Below are 22,385 nucleotides of genomic sequence, written 5' to 3' on the forward strand. Positions count from 1 at the left end.
GCTTCACTTAGAGGCCTCGCAAGCCAAATCGGGGGATCGGTTTATGTGGGGGCTATATATAATTATTGACCGATGTGGACCAATTCTTGCATGGTTATTAGCGACCATATACTAACGCCATGTACCAAATTTCAGCTGGATCGGATGAAATGTGCTTCTCTTAGAGGCCTCGCAAGCCAAATTTGGGGGTCCGTTTATATGGGGGTTATACGTAAAAGTGGACCGATATGGCCCATTTGCAATACCATCCGACCTACATCAATAACAACTACTTGTGCCAAGTTTCAAGTCGATAGCTTGTTTCGTTCGGAAGTTAGCGTGATTTCAACAGACGGACGGACGGACGGACATGCTCAGATCGACTCAGAACCACGACCCAGAATATATATACTTTATGGGGTCTTAGAGCAATATTTCGATGTGTTACAAACGGAATGACAAAGTTAATATACACCCCCCATCCTATGGTGGAGGGTATAAAAAATTACGGCAAAATGAAGCACTGCACACAATTTTTTTTTTCTGATTCAATCACGAAATTAATTGATCCAATTTTTTAATTGGAATGTCTTCAATCACAGAAATGATAGTATCAATTAAAAATTAATTGACGGTCAATTAAAAATGAATTGATCCAATTAAAAAATTAATTGATACTATTAATTTTTGTGATTGATTTTTGTTACAATTAAAAAATTTGTTGATTCAATTAAATTTTTAATTGAACATTTTTTAAAACTCAATTAAAATTTTAATTGGAAAAATTTTCGTGAAATTTTTTTCTGTGTGGTAAAAGTCCTGTGATATATTGAAAGAAGGGATTTGAAGAATTTTCTTAAAAAGCAAATAAAAATGATTCAAGACAATTGCTGCAATGTTTGTCATAAAATCGTCGTTGCTTACTCTTAAAGAAAATGCTTCATTTCATTTGTCTAAAATTGCGTTCTGAAGGCGCAGGTTCGTAGGATGGTTTCAATATCAGTAAAGACTTCAGATATTTCTCTCTAATTAAAACCGCAAGAAGCTAAATTAAAAGCACATCATATTCGATATTATATTTCAGTGTTCATCATTTAATTAGCTTAAATGTAATTTATTATTCTAACAGCAAACAAAAACATGTTAACATTTCTACATATCTTTTTTCGGTTTTAATTTTTCTCTTTGCTAAATTCCTTGATTTGATGAAAATGTCCGAAATAGTAGAGTACAATACCAGCAAAAAAAAAATAATGGTAGTAGTTTCACGTTTCCTCATATGATGATGAGAATGACGATGAGGATGAGTTAATGCTAGCACTGCAGTGAAAATTTCGTATAGGTCATTGGAAGGAAGTTATGTTTTCAGTTATGCACAACAAACGTGGTATCTCGGAGGCTAAGTAAAACATGGCTAACAACAGGCATGTCATGGCTCAACATAACAAAATACACAGGATATATGGAGTGAATAAAACATAAGACCAACCAAAGACAAAATAGTTGCATGAATAACTACTACTGCTGCTGCTTTGTTCAAACTAGAAAAAACTCCATGGAATTTGAAAAAAAAAAATCGTAATTATTGCCGATATTAAGAGAGAAAAGACTAGGTCTATTTAAAAAAAATATGTTTCATACTTTGAACTAATCAGTAGACGTTTCTCGAAGAAATTAATGACCGCACTGTAAGGCAGTAACGCTTGTGTTGCGTTGTAGCTAACTGTTAGGTCAGTATATCTAAAGTTAATAGATGTAATATGACATTAAGACAATTTGTATCTGTATTATTATATGGGTCTGAAATAGTCAATATTTTAGGTTGAACAACACTAGACTGAAAAGAAACTTCCGGAGTTTCTTAGGATAATCATGAATCCTGTTCAGACATGCCTGGTATGCTGCCTAATCTAGAGGTTCTCTTTTGTAGCGCTGGATCTCACACTCTAGTGAATATAGATCAATCCATTATTATCCCATCTCAGTAATGCTGGTGACATTTCTGAGGGTTTCAAAGCTTCTCTAAGTGGTTTCACTGCAATGTGAAACGCCGTTCGGACTCGACTATAAAAAGGTGGTCCCTTGTCATTGAGCTTAACATGGAATCGGGCAGCACTCAGTTATAAGAGAGAAGTTCACCAATGTGGTATCACAATGGACTGAATAGTCTAAGTGAGTCTGATACATCGGGCTGCCACCTAACCTAACCTAGATCAACCCTTACATTGCTGGCTAATTCTAATGGAGCCATACACGGAGTAGGAATTTATTATATTTTTGCATTCTGGAAGGGTTCGTGATTTAACCGTATTGGATGATATAGCTTAGAATCATCTGGGTACCTGCTCACTGTGGGGTGGATTTAAACGAGCATGCGAATGACCTAGCGATAAAAGCCAGGGAAGCTGAGAAAGTAAACTTGGATAACCCCAAGCCCTTTGGGGCTACCCGGTCCGAGTTAAAAGTGTGGGCGAAGCGAGCACATGTAGAGCTGTGGAACAGTGAAATAGTCGGAAGGACCACGAAGATCATATGGGGAGATCCCGATGAAGATAAAACAAAAGAACTACTGAAGGAGAGAGTGGGAGTACGATCAGTAGGGCTATTGGAATCATCACGGGACACTTGGACCTCAGGGCTCATTTGCACCGTATAGGTGTAATAAATGATAGTTTATGCAGGGTATGTGGAGAGGACGAAGAGACACTTGAACATTATATGTGTCACTGCTCGGCATTTACAAGATACGGGTCCCAACATTTGGTAGTCGAAAACATTCCAAATTTAAACCGATTGAAGGGAGTAAAACGGAAACAAATTAAGGAATTCGTCGAAAGGACAGAATTCTTAAAATAGGCATGGGGTTATAATTATAAGCTAGAGTGCACAACAAGCCGATTTCCGGCTTAGGTGTATGTGATATGACATGAGACGGAGAAATCCGACTCCTCTCTTCAACCTAACCTAACCTAACCTACATTGCTGGCTGTTGGTTGTCTATCCATAAGATGTTGGTTTGGATGATTACTGTGATAACAACTTAGAGATACTGTTTTTACAACTAATAATTGCATCTGGATGATCTTGGTCTCCACATAATGACGATCCAGGGGTGTATTGCGGAGACATCCTATAGAAGTTCTACGAGCAGGGTTTTGGCGGGTCTGTATGTTATTCCACTGTCTATCACAATCATAAATTGAAGTGGCATGTGCAGAATACTTGTAAAGGCTGTCGAATGTGAGCCTTTATTTTATTTTTTTTTCGCCTTCTACTCTGACATTCAACTGTCTGCGTACTTCTGCCTTCCATGCAGTGAATAGTGTGGCTGAGAATTGGGTGTCACTATCTTGCAATGAGATAATTGATCGGAAAAGTAGACGTTTAATCGATCGCAGATATCATGAACAATGGACCCTGATGCCATGATTGTACAATTGTCCGCATATGATAGAATCTCGACGTTGTCATGAAGTCGTGGTAAAGGAGATAGATTGAGGTAGAATAGTGACGGAGATATCACCCAATCCCTGTTTCACTCTACCGGTTCTTGACTTCTTATGCCACATTCGATTGGCGCCGGCAAAATAATTTAGAACCCAACGCTTCGTACCTGCCGGTATGGACGTATTTTCGAGGTGTTCGAATAGCCTGATATGGTGTCAAATGCCTGTGATAGGTTACGCGCCACCAGTCCTGAATTGGCATGTAAAGCTATCGTGGTGCGATGTACTTTGAGGAATTCATGTTAATGGCAGGAAAATTCTCCACAAGGCCTGGAAAGGAGGAGTGCCTCAAGAGTCTTGGCTACTGGCAAGAGTAGGTAAATCGGTTTGTGAGGTTCACAATTGCTCGACCCTTCGCCTGGTTTTAATAGTGGAATCATCCTAGCAATTTTCCTGATATCGTGATTCTCCGTGATATCTCGGAGACCACGAATGCGACGAATGACACTCGCTTTCGATCTATCATTCTACTAATGATTGAAGATTTGCCCGAGATTTTGCTAGTTCCGCTTGTGCTCGTCGATTATCTTACTAATCTCTAGATTCAGTTTCCTGATTTCCTGACTATCAACAGGTAGGAATCATCCTACCAATTTTCATGATATTGTGTATAATGAGTGATTCCAAAGAAAAACTGCGTAGTTGCGTGAGGAACCCAACTCTCAATACTCGTAGTTGCTTCATCAAATTCCGTCGGGACCCAGTGCCTTGGATGGGTTCACGCTTTGGTAACTTCGACTGTGGTAAATTGTGGTGTATTGCTCTGGCTCGGAGACCACGAATGCGACAAATGGCACTCGCTTTCGCTCTATCATTCTACTAATGCTTGAAGATTTGCGCTAGATTTTGCTAGTTCCACTTGTGCTCGTCGATTATTTTACTAATCTCTAGATTCAGTTTCCTGATTTTCTGAGTATCAGCAGGTAGGAATCATCCTACCAATTTTCCTGATATCGTATATAATGAGTGATTCCAAAGAAAAAACTGCGTAGTGGGGTGAGGAACCCAACTCTCAATACTCGTAGTTGCTTCATCAAATTCCGTCGGGACCCAGTGCCTTGGATGGGTTCACGCTTTGGAAACTTCGACTGTGGTAAATTGTGGTGTATTGCTCTGGCTCGGAGACCACGAATGCGACAAATGGCACTCGCTTTCGCTCTATCATTCTACTAATGCTTGAAGATTTGCGCTAGATTTTGCTAGTTCCACTTGTGCTCGTCGATTATTTTACTAATCTCTAGATTCAGTTTCCTGATTTTCTGAGTATCAGCAGGTAGGAATCATCCTACCAATTTTCCTGATATCGTATATAATGAGTGATTCCAAAGAAAAAACTGCGTAGTGGGGTTAGGAACCCAACTCTCAATATTCGCAGATGCTTCAGCAAATTATGTCGGTACCCAGTGCCTTGGATGGTTTCACGCTTTGGTAACTTCTACTGTGGTAAATTGTGGTGTATTGCTCTGGCTCGGAGACCACGAATGCGACAAATAGCACTCGCTTTCGTTCTATCATTCTACTAATGTTTGAAGATTTGCGCTAGATTTTGTTAGTTCCACTTTTGCTCGTCGACTATCTTTCTAATCTCTAGATTAAGTTTCCCGATTTCCTGACTATCAGCAGGGTTAGAACAACGGTGTTCCTCACGTTCGTTTGCTGGGAAGTTGGGCCTCATCTGGACAATTCGACCAACTGACATGAAGCGAGCGACTACTGCGTTCCCGGAACACCCTCTGGTCAACATGAACATGGGTGGTGGAGGGAGGTCACTGATCAACGGCGATCTGCGTATTCTCTGAAGCCGCCCTAGTTGGCTTTCATTTGGTTGATAAACGTCCGGTGTTCAGAGATTATGAAATCGGTGAAATAACGGGATGTCAAGACACGTCATTTAGCAGATCAGGCGTACGGCTGCAATCACCCATAATCCTCGTGAGGGCTTCCTTTTTCACCGTTCAAAATGTGGAGAAAGCGATCTGCTCTGCCAAAGCTATGCGTCTCTGGTCAATATCTGTTGGATATTTGGGCATAAACTGGGCAATTCCACCAGCGGGTATTAAGCGAGCGGCTGCTGCGTTGATGATGTTCCGGAACACCCTCTGGGCAATATGGACATGGTAGAGTGACGGGAGGTCACTGAAGCTGCGTTCTATGTATTTTCTGAAGTCGTTCCTGTTGGCTTTCTTTTGGTTGAAAAACGTCCGGCGTTCAGAGGTTATGAAATCGAAGGGTCGGTCAATGTTGAGAATTATGGGAAGATGGTGTGATCCCAGTGAAATAATGGGTTGCCAGGACACGTCATTAATCAGACCAGGCGAAGCTAAGGAAATATGTGGTGATCTGCTGCAATCACTCATAATCCTCGTGGGAGCCTTTTAGTTCACTGTGCAAAATGTTGAGTCACCGATCTGCTCTACCACTCCCTAGAGTTCATGTTGGGCATTGATGTCTCCCAGCATTGGTGCTATGCCCCTACGACAGTCACTTCAAGTTTTCTGTTTGCCCGCTGCTGCTGTTATTGGTCACGTAGTCAGTATGGCAATTCCGGTAGTGCACTGGTTACACCTCACCGAAAGGTGGTAATCTGGTTTCGGCAGACTGAACAGTGCCATGGTCCGAGGTTTTTCTCTGTCCCCGCTCGGACCAAGCTCCCGGGATGTACATTCTCCAACACGGAAAGACGGATGAAGGTTAGGTTAGGTGGCAGCCCGATATTTCAGGCTCACTTAGACTATTCAGTCCATTGTGATACCACATTGGTGAACTTCTCTCTTATCACTGAGTGCTGCCCGATTCCATGTTAAGCTCAATGACAAGGGACCTCCTTTTTATAGCTGAGTCCGAACGACGTTCCACATTGCAGTGAAACCACTTAGAGAAGCTTTGAAACCCTCAGAAATTTCACCAGCATTACTGAGGTGGGATAATCCACCGCTGAAAAACTTTTTGTATGCAAGGCGGGTATGCTAACCATTGCACCACGGTGGCTCCCAAAGACGGATGAAACAACATGTACACTTATGCGGCAACCGCTGGGCGATGAGTAGGATCCATAGGGTCAATTCGGTGCAAAGAACCCGCCGCCGTGAGATCGTGATTATAATTTTTTGGCAAAAGGTGCTTTCGTCATGGGTTGACACATCTATCATTACTTTACGAATTAAGATCCTTTCGCCCTGGGACGCATAGGTTAGGAGATATAAGCAAAAGAAATTTTTCATATAAACATTTAGAATTTTTCGGGATTCGGGTGGAATTTTAAATTTTCTGGGAGTGGTCACGAATTAAGATCCTTTTCGCTGTCGGACCCACAGTTTAGGAGATATGAGCGTAAAAAGCTTTTCATCTAAAAATTTCGATTTTTTCAGAACTTGAGTGAGTGCATTTATTATGGGAGATTACGACATAAGGACCTTTTCGCTCTTGGACGCATAGTTTAGGAGATATGAGCAAAAGAACTTTTTCATATAAAAATTTTGAAATTTTCAGAATTCGGGTGGAATTTTGGGTATACTATGGGAGGTCACGAATTAAGGATATGAGTGTACTATTATACTCGTGTTATCTTTATGACCTCAGCGAAAATTTGTGTAGCTATACGATCGTTGTTGCATCGGGGTTTTGTTAAAGAAATCTCGGTCAATTTTAATGTCCATTAACCAACATGCGAAATTATGTATTTTTCATCTTATATAAAAACAAGTAAGGAAAGTCTAAAGTCGGGCGGGGCCAACTATATTATACCCTGCACCACTTTGTAGATCTAAATTTTCGATACCATATCACATCCGTCAAATGTGTTGGGGGCTATATATAAAGGTTTGTCCCAAATACATACATTTAAATATTACTCGATCTGGACAGAATTTGATAGACTTCTACAAAATCTATAGACTCAAAATTTAAACTTTTTTAAGGAAACTTTTATTTATGATTTATCGCTCGATATATATGTATTAGAAGTTTAGGAAAATTAGAGTCATTTTTACAACTTTTCGACTAAGCAGTGGCGATTTGACAAGAGAAATGTTGGTATTTTGACCATTTTTGTCGAAATCAGAAAAACTATATATGGGAGCTATATCTAAATCTGAACCGATTTCAACAAAATTTGGCACGCTTTGCTACAATGCTAATTCTACTCCTTGTGCAAAATTTCAATTAAATCGGAGTAAAAGATTGGCCACTGTGGTCATATGAGTGTAAATCGGGCGAACGATATATATGGGAGCTATATCAAAATCTGAACCGATTTCAACAAAATTTGGCACACTTTGCTACAATGCTAATTCTGTTCCCTGTGCAAAACTTCAACTAAATCGGAGTTAAAAATTCGCCTCTGTGGTCATATGAGTGTAAATCGGGCGAAAGCTATATATGGGAGATATATCTAAATTTGAACCGATTTCAACCAAATTTGGCACGCATAGCTACAATGCTAATTCTACTCCTTGTGCAAAATTTCAATTAAATCGGAGTAAAAGATTGGCCACTGTGGTCATATGAGTGTAAATCGGGCGAACGATATATATGGGAGCTATATCTAATTCTGAACCGATTTCAATAAAATTTGGCACACTTGACTACACTACTAATTGTACTCCTAGTGCATAATTTTAACCAAATTGGGGTAAAACTCTGGCTTCTGGGACTGTATTAGTCCATATGGGAGCTCTATCTAAATCTGAACCGATTTCAATAAAATTTTGCACACTTGACAATAGTACTAATTGTTCTTATTGTGAAAAATTTTAAGCAAATTAGGGTAAAACTCTGGCTTCTGGGGCCATATAAGTCCATATCGGGCGAAATATATATATATATATATATATATATATATATATATATATATATATATATATATATATATATATATTATATATATATATATATATATATATATATATATATATATATATATATATATATATATATATATATATATATATATATATATATATATATATATATATATATATATATATATATATATATATATATATATATAATATATATATATATATATATATATATATATATATATATGGGAGCTATATCTAAATCTGAACCGATTTCTTCCAAAATCAATAGGGTTCTATTCTGATTGATTACAAAATGTGTTCACGGACAGACGGACATGGCTATATCGACTCAGGAGCCCACCCTGAGCATTTTTGCCAAATACACCATGTGTCTATCTCATCTCCTTCTGGGTGTTGCAAACATATGCACTAACTTATAATACCCTGTTCCACAGTGTGGCGCAGGGTATAAATATTATGGACTTAATTCCTGTTTAACTGCATGTCCTTATTTTTATATTTCTTATCCTTTTTTGATTTCAAAGCGGACATTTGCAAAAACAAAACTTAACGAATTTATAAAAATATTTTAACATTCACGAGAGCATTCGTGTCTGGTGGCCATAATTAAAGTCATGCTTTCGTTACTTCGTTTTGTTTTTTTTTTTCTTCTCGCCACTGGACGAATAGCTTTTAGGACCTCTATAACATCAACAACAACAATGAAAAAAAAGCCTCAATAGAATGAGCCACAAAAGAGCAGAAAAACTGGAGAAAATTTGTTGGTTTATAGTGAATTGCGTGGCGACCTGCATGTCGACAAGTACAACGCCAACGGTCACGTTGTTGATGGTGTGATGTGACTGTGGGCCGTCCAATTCTGTCCAATTGTTTAAGTGTACAATGTGAAAATTGTCCTTGTTGTCGCCTTTGTTTTTGTTAGCAGCTCCGAATGAATGAAACACCATCAAATGGTCAAATTGTATGTTAGCTCCTATAGGAGTTCGCAGTAGTTTAAGATATCCATAGAGGTGATATAAAGGAGCGAATCACCAACTCATGTAATCCTAGCATATGTGTTTTTTTTTGTTTTTTTCATTCCTCGCAAGTTTAATTACTCCTGTATTTAGATGTGTTTTAAATTGCGTTAATTGTTTCATATTCTAGCAGTTTTGTATTTTATTTGTTTGTTATTGTATAATTTTTGTTTTTTAATTTTTTTCTTTGGTTTATCATCCCCACCCTTGGACTTTAAGGACTCTTATGTGTCACAGATGGAATTTTATTTATGGGTCGTTATTTCCATAACAATTATGCTTAATTGGAGTGTCGGGGGAAATGAAGAAACTCCATGGCCTAAATGAGAAGTTGTGGTGGTGTTTTTTTTTTTTGGTTTCTGCTGCTTTTCTTTAAAGGCTCAAATATTTAAAGGATGGGTATTTTGCATGAGTTGTTTTTTTCGAAATTCCATCACGACATGACCAATCACAAATCATGTGATGTGAAAATATTTGTACTTCCTGGCAATATTTTTTAACGAATTTGAAAATATTTAAAACTTTCACGTTACTTTTTGGGTAAAACAACTATGGGCTTGGTTATATACTGAATTGTGGTACGCATAAAAAGTCATATTACGAGAAATTCTTCTAACGGCCATTTTCATGTAGCTCCGTTAGGTTTTTAACTGCCAGTTAACAGAAAGTAAATTGCAAATATCTTCTCTCCGGTTAACTTTAACTGAAAAAATTTTCGTCAGTTAAGCTCCTAATTGGCCTATGGAATATAAAGGCAAGATGACAGCTTCGTCCATAATACGGTTTAAAAGTTGGTTAGTTAACGGAACACTAACGGAGCTTTATGAAAATGGGCGTAAGTAAAAGAGAACTAAAAATTAGTTAAATCTAAAAACAGCTCACACGCCTTCACTATACAGAAACCATTTTCCGCAAACAAAGACGAAATTCATTGATCTAATTATTTTTATACCCACCACCATAGAATGGTGACGGGGGTATAATAAGTTTGTCATTCCGTTTGTAACACATCGAAATATCGATTTCCGACTATATAAAGTATATATATTCTTGATCAGGGAGAAATTCTAAGACGATATAACAATGTCCGTCTGTCCGTCTGTCTGTCTGTCTGTCTGTCTGTCTGTCTGTCTGTTGTAATCACGCTACAGTCTACAATAATGAAGCAATCGTGCTGAAATTTTGCACAAACTCGTCTTTTGTCTGCAGGCAGGTCAAGTTCGAAGATGGGCTATATCGGCCCAGGTTTTGATATAGTCCCCATATAAACCAACCTCCCGATTTGGGGTCTTGGGCTTATAGAATCGAAGTTTTTATCCAATTTGCCTGAAATTTGAAATCTAGAGGTATTTTATGACCATAAAGAGGTGTGCCAAAAATGTTGATTATCGGTCCATGTTTTGGTATAGCCCCCATATAGACCGATCTCCCGATTTACTTCTTGGGCTTATAGAAACCGCAGTTTTAATTCAATTTACCTGAAATTGGAGATCTAGAGGTATTGTATGACCACAAATACGTGTGCCAAAATTGTGAGTATCGGTCCATATTTTGGATTAGCCCCCATATAAACCGACCTCCCGATTTGGGGTCTTGGGCTTATAGAAATCGAAGTTTTTATCCAATTTGCCTGAATTTTTAAATCTAGAGGTATTTTATGACCATAAAGAGGTGTACCAAAAATGTTGATTATCGGTCCATGTTTTGGTATAGCCCCCATATAGACCGATCTCCCGATTTTACTTCTTGGGCTTATAGAAACCGCAGTTTTTATTCAATTTACCTGAAATTGGAGATCTAGAGGTATTGTAGGACCACAAATACGTTTGCCAAAAATTGTGAGTATTGGTCCATATTTTGGTATAGCCCCCACATAGACCGATCTCCCGATTTTACTTCTTGGGCTTATAGAAACCGCAGTTTTTATTCAATTTACCTGAAATTGGAAATCTAGAGGTATTGTAGGACCACAAATACGTGTGCCAAAAATTGTGAGTATCGGCCCATGTTTTGATATAGTCCCCATATAAACCAACCTCCCCGATTTGGGGTCTTGGGCTTATAGAAATCGAAGTTTTATCCAATTTGCCTGAAATTTGAAATCTAGAGGTATTTTATGACTATAAAGAGTGTGCCGAAAATGGTGAGTATCGGTCCATATTTTCGTATAGCCCCCATAAGAACGATCTCCCAATTTAACTCCTTAGGTTTGTAGACACCGTATTTTTTCGATTTGCCTGAAATTGTAAATATTCTGGTATTTTAGGCTCACAAAAACGTGTATCGGATTAAGTTTTTATTGGTCCATTTGGTAATGCCTCCATATAGACTGATTTCACTTCTTGAGGGTGTAGAAGGCGCTCTGATCATGAAAATTGCTTGAAACTCAATGTAAAATTTCCAGATTTTACTTCTACAGACTTAAGATTTCAAATCAAGACGTTATTTTATAATTTCTTGCACACATACAAGAGATGTTAATGATTCCTCTAAAACTCAAACAAAAATGGTTCTTATAAATCCAGAATCTGATATAGTCCTCATAGGTGAAATCTTTAAATTTATCTTCGGGAAATGTCCTCAAGCCCTCCTGAAATTTCAAAGGAAACCCTAATATTTGGTTCATGGTGGTGGGTATTTAAGATTCGGCCCGGCCGAATTTAGTGCTGTATATACTTGTTTTAATTGAAATTATATAAATGACAAAATGATGTGTATGTCTTCTTCTAACTAAGCAAACAAGTTGGTCCATATCTGTCCACAATTATATATAGCCCCCATATACCCAGACAAGGTACATCATCACTTCCTAGAGCAAAATTTTATTTGAACATGTAACATGATTGTTGCAACCATGCTATTTTCTCGGACATTGCGTATCTGACAAACATTGTGTTTTTGGCGAGAAAACAACATTTTTGGGGCAAAACTGTTGCGATTTATTCTGTGCGTGTATAAACCGATCCCAAGATGTGACTTCATGACCTTCCTGGGATAACATAATTGTATATAGACCAAGGTAGCCACAGATGGTAGAATTCTATTAAAAATGGTAGATTTTTTACTGTTTGATAGATTTGCTAGTATTATTGACGATTTGGAATTTGTTACCAAATACACCTCTCCAACCAAGAGGTACTTCATAATTGTTCAATACAAATTAAAATTTTGACAGAATTTGCTATAGAAATAAAATTTTGACAATTTTTTTTAGAAAAATAAATTTTTTTTTAGAAAAAAAAAATTATTATAGAAATAAAATTTTGACAAAATTTTTTGTAGAAATAAAATTTTGACAAATTTTCTATAGAAATAAAATTTTTACAAAATATTTTATACAAATAAAATTTTTACAAAGATTATCATAGAAATAAAATTTTGACAATTTTTTTTATAAAAATAAAATTTTGACAAAGATTATTTTAGAAATAAAATTTTGACAAAATTTTTTATAGAAATAAAATTTTTAAAAAAATTTCTATACAAAATAAAATTTTCGTTTTGTTTGTTATACCCTCCACCATAGGATGGGGGTATATTAACTTTGTCATTCCGTTTGTAACACATCGAAATATTGCTCTAAGACCCCATAAAGTATATATGTTATATTATGGGTCGTGGTGAAATTCTGAGTCGATCTGAGCATGTCCGTCCGTCTGTTGAAATCACGCTAACTTCCGAACGAAACAAGTTATCGACTTGAAACTTGGCACAAGTAGTTGCTATTGATGTAGGTTCGATGGTATTGCAAATGGGCCATATCGGTCCACTTTTACGTATAGCCCCCATATAAACGGACCCCCAAATTTCGCTTGCCGATCCTCTAAGAGAAGCAAATTTCATCCGATCCGGCTGAAATTTTGTACATGGTGTTAGTATATGGTCTCTAACACTCATGCACAAATAGGTCGAAATCGGTCCATAATTATATATAGCCCCCATATAATCCGTTCCCCAAATTTGTCCTCCAAAGCCCTTGGAAGAGCAAAATTCATCCGATACTAGCACAATGTACCAAATTTCAACTGAGTCGGATGCAATTTGCTCCTCCAAGAGGCTCCAAAACCAAATCTCGGGACCCGTTTATATGGGGGCTATATATGATTATGGACTGATATGGACCACGTTTGGCATGGTTGTTAAATATCATATACTACCACCACGTACCAAATTTCAACTGAATCAGATGAATTTTGGTCTTCCAAGAGGCTCTGTAGGTCAAATCTGGGGATCGGCTTATATGGGGGCTATATATAATTATGGGTCTATGTGGACCAATTTCTGCATGGTCGTTAGAGACCATATACCAACACCATGTACCAAATTTCAGCCGGATCGGAAGAAATTTGCTTCTCTTAGAGGCTCCGCAAGCCAAATCGGGGGATCGGTTTATATGGGGGCTATATATAATTATGGACCGATGTGGACAAATTTCTGCATGGTCATTAGAGACCATATACTAACACCATGTACCAAATTTCAGCCGGATCGGATGAAATTTGCTTCTCTTAGAGCAATCGCAAGCCAAATTTGGGGGTCCGTTTAAATGGGGGCTATACGTAAAAGTGAACCGATATGGCCCATTTGCAATGCCATCCGATCTACATCAATAACAACTACTTGTGCCAAGTTTCAAGTCGATAGCTTGTTTCGTTCGGAAGTTAGCGTGATTTCAACAGACGGACGGGCGGACATGCTAAGATCGACTCAGAATTTCACCACGACCAAGAATATATATGCTTTATGGGGTCTTAGAGCAATATTTCGATGTGTTACAAATGGAATGACAAAGTTAATATACCCCCATCCTATGGTGGAGGGTATAATAAAGTGTTGACGTAATTTTCTGTAAAAATAAAATTTTGGCAAAATTTTCTATAGAAATAAAATTTTGACAAAAACTTCTATAGAAGTAAAATTTGGCAAAATTAATTGCTGACAAAATGTTTGTATAGAAATACAATTGTGACAATGATTTTTATAGAAATAAAATTTTGCCAAACATGCCTCTCCAACTAAGAGGTACTGCGCAAAAGTTCTATACGAAACAAAATTTGACAAATTTTTTATAGAAATAAAATTTTGACAAAGTTTTTTATAGAAATAAAATTTTGACAAAGTTTTATATAGAAATAAAATTTTGACAAAGTTTTATATAGAAATAAAATTTTAACAAAATTTTCTACAGAAATAAAATTTTAACAAAAGTTCCTATAGAAATAAAATTTTGACAAATTTTTTACAGAAATAAAATTTTAACAAAATTTTTAAAAAACAAGTATATACAGCACTAAATTCGGCCGGGCCGAATCTTAAATACCCACCACCATGAACCAAATATTAGGGTTTCCTTTGAAATTTCAGGAGGGCTTGAGGACATTTCCCGAAGATAAATTTAAAGATTTCACCTATGAGGACTATATCAGATTCTGGATTTATAAGAACCATTTTTGTTTGAGTTTTAGAGGAATCATTAACATCTCTTGTATGTGTGCAAGAAATTATAAAATAACGTCTTGATTTGAAATCTTAAGTCTGTAGAAGTAAAATCTGGAAATTTTACATTGAGTTTCAAGCAATTTTCATGATCAGAGCGCCTTCTACACCCTCAAGAAGTGAAATCAGTCTATATGGAGGCATTACCAAATGGACCAATAAAAACTTAATCCGATACACGTTTTTGTGAGCCTAAAATACCAGAATATTTACAATTTCAGGCAAATCGAAAAAATACGGTGTCTACAAACCTAAGGAGTTAAATTGGGAGATCGTTCTTATGGGGGCTATACGAAAATATGGACCGATACTCACCATTTTCGGCACACCTCTTTATAGTCATAAAATACCTCTAGATTTCAAATTTCAGGCAAATTGGATAAAAACTTCGATTTCTATAAGCCCAAGACCCCAAATCGGGAGGTTGGTTTATATGGGGACTATATCAAAACATGGGCCGATACTCACAATTTTTGGCACACGTATTTGTGGTCCTACAATACCTCTAGATTTCCAATTTCAGGTAAATTGAATAAAAACTGCGGTTTCTATAAGCCCAAGAAGTAAAATCGGGAGATCGGTCTATGTGGGGGCTATACCAAAATATGGACCAATACTCACAATTTTTGGCAAACGTATTTGTGGTCCTACAATACCTCTAGATCTCCAATTTCAGGTAAATTGAATAAAAACTGCGGTTTCTATAAGCCCAAGAAGTAAAATCGGGAGATCGGTCTATATGGGGGCTATACCAAAACATGGACCGATAATCAACATTTTTGGTACACCTCTTTATGGTCATAAAATACCTCTAGATTTAAAAATTCAGGCAAATTGGATAAAAACTTCGATTTCTATAAGCCCAAGACCCCAAATCGGGAGGTCGGTTTATATGGGGGCTATACCAAAATATGGACCGATACTCACAATTTTTGGCACACGTATTTGTGGTCATACAATACCTCTAGATCTCCAATTTCAGGTAAATTGAATAAAAACTGCGGTTTCTATAAGCCCAAGAAGTAAAATCGGGAGATCGGTCTATATGGGGGCTATACCAAAACATGGACCGATAATCAACATTTTTGGCACACCTCTTTATGGTCATAAAATACCTCTAGATTTCAAATTTCAGGCAAATTGGATAAAAACTTCGATTTCTATAAGCCCAAGACCCCAAATCGGGAGGTTGGTTTATATGGGGACTATATCAAAACCTGGGCCGATATAGCCCATCTTCGAACTTGACCTGCCTGCAGACAAAAGACGAGTTTGCGCAAAATTTCAGCACGATTGCTTCATTATTGTAGACTGTAGCGTGATTACAACAGACAGACAGACAGACAGACAGACGGACAGACGGACATTGTTATATCGTCTTAGAATTTCTCCCTGATCAAGAATATATATACTTTATATAGTCGGAAATCGATATTTCGATGTGTTACAAACGGAATGACAAACTTATTATACCCCCGTCACCATTCTATGGTGGTGGGTATAATAAAATTTTTAAAAAAATTTTTATTGAAATAATTTTTTGACAAAATTTTTTAAAGAAATAAAATTTTGACAAATTTTTTTATAGAAATAAAATTTTGAAAAAATTTTTTATAGAAATAAAATGTTAACAAAATTATTAAAGAAATAAAATTTTGACAAAAATTTTTATAGAAATAAAGTTTTTACAAAATTTTTTATTGAAATAAAATTTTGACAAAATATTCTATAGAAATAACATTTTTACAAAATTTTCGATATAAATAAAATTTTGGCAACACTTTTTTATAAAAATACAATTTTACCAGATTTTTTTATAGAATTAAAATAGAAAATTTTCTATAGAAAAATGTTTTTATTTTAGAGAAACATAGCCTTTGGCTCGGAATCAATACCAAAGCCCTTAAGTAAGATTAAAGCCTGTGGATTCAAGTAAACTTTTGAATTTCGCAACACCCATCCACCACTGTCAGTGAATGTTTCCACCTTATCATAGAAAAAAACTTTGGTTAATTTCATATGTCTCAATTACCCAAGTGTCTGCTACCCTTTGCGGTTGGCTTATTTCCCGTTCACATTATGCTCATCCTTTCAAGCAGAACAAGAATTTTCTTTGTTTTAATTGTGAAATTGTAGCTTAATTTCTTTCTTTGTTTTAATTAAATACCTTGTCATCCTTTTGTTCCTTTCTTGGCGATATCAGAAACAATTTTTATTAAACATACCATCCATTCGCTCGAGTCAATGAAATAGAAACGATCTCAAATTTCGCATCCCGGATAAAATGACTAGAGGAATTCAGAGTAATTGTGTCCATTGGTGTAAGGATACCTTTCAGACTATCCCGAGTAGGTATGAAATATATACTAGCACTTAATTATAATTGCTCTCTTAGAATTTCATTTAATTGTTTATTTTATACTCATACCCATACTGAGTTGGCCCCAAAAATGCTATTAAATTGGTGAATATGGGAATAGCATTCTATCTCCGTAGCCTCCTATCGTTCAGAATCCTCTTTGTGGAAGTTTATTTGCTCAAAATCGCTGTAAAGTCGTTGTAAGAGAAATATTTCCAAAGTTGGCAGACACATGTGTAGATGAAGTTTAGGTTTTTCATAAAAACCACTAAAAATTCACCGACATCGACAAATGGCCACCATGGGTGTTAGCCTTAACAGGGCAATGGAAAAAGTGGAGAGAGAGAACTCTCTGGGTCCCTTTAGTTGATTGCTAGTTTTCAGTTATTTTTTTTCGTTCTTTTTCACGAGTCCACTTAGGTTTATTAAAAAATACCTCTGTGAAGGCATGTAAGCATAAAACACAAGTTTATTGATTGAAGGAATTGCAATATAGGGACTTTATTTCAAAGGATAACTAAAATAAAGTGCAGTTGCACAAGTACACTGAATTTGTTTTTTGATTTTTTTTTCAGTTTGCAAGCAAAAAGGCAATATTAATATTGTTTTGGAATCTGTGAAGTATATGTAATAGTGAATTCAACGATGTACAAATATCAGCGTTACAAACTTGAGCGAAACTTTTCTATTTAACTAAATGGTATGGGAAAATTCCAAACTCTTTGGTATGGAGAGTAGGCATTTGCTTAACGAAGAGTACATCTTTGTAAAGAATTTTATATGGTTCACTTAATAACAGGACAATAATCGATGATGTGCTCCACTAAATAATATTTGATTTTCATTGGGGTCGAGTATATAAGATTTCTCTTTTAGGGCAGCTATGTTAGACTATTCAGTCCATTGTGATACCACAGGTGGTGAACTTCTCTCTTATCGATGAATGCTGCCCGATTATGCACGCAGAGAAGGAATATGATCACCCCAAACATGTATCAAAGGCAAAATGTGATTTTTGTACGGTGAACATGGAACAAGCAAAAGTGTTATTTTCTCGGCAGATATGTACATTGTTGCCGAAACTAGATACATAATTTTCGAGAAAATAACATTTTTGCGACAAACATTTTGCATGTTCCCATTCCATAACTCATGAAACATGTTGGAGCCACGGTTGCCACTCGAGTAAAAAAATTCAAAAAACTACCCAAAAAAGTATAGTTTTGCAAAATTTTATTTCTTAAAAAATTTTGTCAGAATTTTATCTCTATAGAAAATTTTGTTAAAATTTTATTTCTATAGAAAAGTTTGTTAAAATTTTATTTCTATAGAAAATTTTGTTAAAATTGTATTTCTATAGAAAAGTTTGTCAAAACATTATATCTATAGAAAATTTTGTCAAAACTTTATTTCTATAGAAAATTTTGTCAAAATGTTATTTCTGTGGAAAATTTTGTTAAAATTTTATTTCTATAGAAAATTTTGTCAAAACTTTATATCCATAGAAAATTTTGTCAAAATTTTATTTCTTTAGAAAATTTTGTCAAATTTTTATTTCTATAGGAAATTTTATCAAAACTTTATATCCATAGAAAATTTTGTCAAAATTTAATTTCTACAGAAAATTTTGTCAAAATTTTATTTCTATAGAAAATTTTGTCAAGATTTTATTTTTATAGAAAATTTTGTCAAAATTTTATTACTATATAAAATTTTGTTACGATTTTATTTCTATAGAAAATTTTGTCAAAATTTTATTTCTATAAAAAATTTTGTCAAAATTTTTCTACTATATAAAATTGTGTCAAGATTTTATTTCTATAGAAGATTTTGACAAAGTTTTCTATAGAAATAAAATTTTGACAAAATATGCTAAAGAAATAAAATTTTGACAAAATTTGCTAAAGAAATAAAATTTTGACAAAATTTGCTAAAGAAATAAAATTTTGACAAAATTTGCTATAGAAATAAAGTTTTGACAACATTATCTATAGAAATAAAATTTTGTTAAAATCTTCTATAGAAATAAAATTTTAACAAATTTTCTATAGAAATTTTATTTTGGCAAAATTTTTCATAGAAAATTTTGTTCAAATTTTATTTCTATAGAAAATTTTGTTAAAATTTTATTTCTATAGAAAATTTTGTTAAAATTGTATTTCTATAGAAAAGTTTGTCAAAACATTATATCTATAGAAAATTTTGTCAAAACTTTATTTCTATAGAAAATTTTGTCAAAATGTTATTTCTGTGGAAAATTTTGTCAAAATTTTATTTCTATAGAAAATTTTGTCAAAACTTTATATCTATAGAAAATTTTGTCAAAATTTTATTTCTTTAGAAAATTTTGTCAAATTTTTATTTCTATAAAAAATTTTATCAAAACTTTATATCCATAGAAAATTTTGTCAAAATTTTATTTCTTTGGAAAATTTTGTCAAAATTTGATTTCTATAGAAAATTTTGTCAAAATGTTATTTCTATAGAAAATTTTTTAAAAATTGTATTTCTATAGAAATTTTTGTTAAAATTTTATTTCTATAGAAAATTTAGTCAAAATTTTACTTCTATAGAAAATTTTGTCAAAATTTTATTTCTATATAAAATTTTTTAAAAATTTTAGTTCTATAGAAAATTTTGTCAAATTTTTATTTCTACAGAAAATTTTGTTAAAATTTTATTTCTATAGAAAATTTTGTTAAAATTTTATTTCTATGAAAAATTTTGCCGAAATAAAATTTCTATAGAAAATTTGTTAAAATTTTATTTCTATAGAAGATTTTAACAAAATTTTATTTCTATAGATAATGTTGTCAAAACTTTATTTCTATAGCAAATTTTGTCAAAATTTTATTTCTTTAGCAAATTTTGTCAAAATTTTATTTCTTTAGCAAATTTTGTCAAAATTTTATTTCTATTAAAAATTTTGTCAAAATGTTACTTCTATGAAAAATTTTGTCAAAATTTTATTTCTACAGAAAATTTTGTCAAAATTATATTTCTATAGAAAACTTTGTCAAAATCTTCTATAGAAATAAAATCTTGACACAATTTTGTATAGTAGAAAAATTGTGACAACATTTTTTATAGAAATAAAATTTTGACAAAATTTTCTATAGAAATAAAATCGTGACAAAATTTTATATAGTGATAAAATTGTGACAAAATTTTCTATAGAAATAAAATCTTGGCAAAATTTTCTATAGAAATAAAATTTTGACAACATTTTCTATAGAAATAAAATTTTGGTAGCTTTTTTTTGGGGATCGGCTATATATAACTATAGACCGATATGGACCACTTGTGGCATGGTTGTTAGCGGCCATATACTAGCACAGTGTACCAGATTTCAACCGGATCGGGTAAATTTTGCTCTTCCAAGGGGCTCGGGAGGTCAAATCTGGGGATCGGTTTATATGGAGGTTACATATAATTATGGACCCATATGGACCAATTCCTGCATAGTTGTTAGAGGCCATATTCTAACATCACGTACCAAATTTTCAAACGCATCGGATGAATTTTGCTCATCCATGAGGCCCTGGAGGTCAAATCTGGGGATCGGTTTATATGGGTTATATATAATTATGTACCGATGTGAATCAATTTTTGCATGGTTGTTAGAGATCATATACTTACACGATGTACCAAATTTCAGCCGGATCGAATGAAATTTGCTTCTTTTAGAGGCTCCGCAAGCCAAATCGGGGGATCGGTTTATATGGGGGCTCTACATATTTATGGTCCGATGTGGACCAGTTTTCGCATGGTTGTTAGGGACCGTATATTTACACCATGTACTAAATTTCAACCGGATCGGATGAATTTTGCTCCTCCAAGAGACTTCGCAAGCCAAATCTGAGCGTCGGTTTATATGGGGGCTATATATAATTATGGACCGATTTGGACCAATTTTTGCATGGTTGTTAGAGACTATATACTAACACCATGTACCATATATTAGCCGGATCGGATGAAATTTGCTTCTCTTAGAGTCTCGGCAAGCCAAATCAGGGTATCGGTTTATATGGGGGCTGTATATAATTATGGACCGATTTGGACCAGTTTTTGCATGGTTGTTAGAGACTATATACTTACACCATGTACCAAATTTCAGCCGGATCAGATGAAATTTGCTTCTCTTAGAGGCTCGGCAAGCCAAATCGGGGAATCGGTTTATATGGGGGCTATATATAATTATGGTCCGATGTGGACAAATTTTTGCATAGTTGTTAGAGACCATGTACCAAATTTCAACCGGATCGGATGAAATTTGCTTCTCTAAGACGATCGGCAAGCCAAATTTGGGTGTCCGTTTATGTGGGGGCTATACGTAAAAGTGGACCGATATGGCCCATTTACAATACCATCCGACCTACATTAATAACAACTACTTGTGCCAAGTTTCAAGTCGATAGCTTGTTTCGTTCGGAAGATAGCGTGATTTCAACAGACGGACGGACATAATTGGATCGACTCAGAATTTCACCACGATCCAGAATATATATACTTTATGGGGTCTTAGAGCAAAATTTCGATGTGTTACAAACGGAATGACAAAGTTAATATACCCCCCATCCTATGGTGGAAAATAAAAAAACAAAAACAAAAAAATAAAATTTCAATTTCCTTTTTGCCAAAAATAATATTCCAAACAAATTCCAAGTTAACGACAGCATAAATCCTGTGCGAAAACCTTCCATCACCAATAAGTTTTGTTCAAAGCCCTTCAATTTGCAGTGATATGCATTGTTCGGTTATTTCTCTGCTCTCCATACTTTTGTATTGCTCTATCACAACTCCTTCTAAAGTCATATGACTTGGCGCAATTTTTCCCTTATAGAAGTTTTTGTGTGTTCACATCTAATACCATTTGTTATCCCTGGCGAAAAGTTCACAATGCATCTTCGTTTTTTTTTTTCATTTAGAAGAGGATTTACGCCAAATCAAACTTCATATCCGGCCAGAAGAAGTATGCAATACAAAGGGCATTTTTTCTCTTCAGGTCCCAACACCCGCTTAGCTAAGCAGTTCACATCACATAGCTTTACGGGTATTGTACGCAATCGTATTGGAAGAAAAATAATTTTTTGTGGAAAATTGAGTTGTCCATTGTGGAGGAGGAAAGTTTACAGAATTGTAGTTTGCCATTGTACTGAGACTGGTGTTTCGGGTCCATGTGTACCTTATGTTGCCGTTTTAACTG

The sequence above is a fragment of the Haematobia irritans genome, chromosome 5 (genome assembly GCF_050003625.1).
Source record: "Haematobia irritans isolate KBUSLIRL chromosome 5, ASM5000362v1, whole genome shotgun sequence".
In the NCBI taxonomy this organism is placed as follows: Eukaryota; Metazoa; Arthropoda; class Insecta; order Diptera; family Muscidae; genus Haematobia; species Haematobia irritans.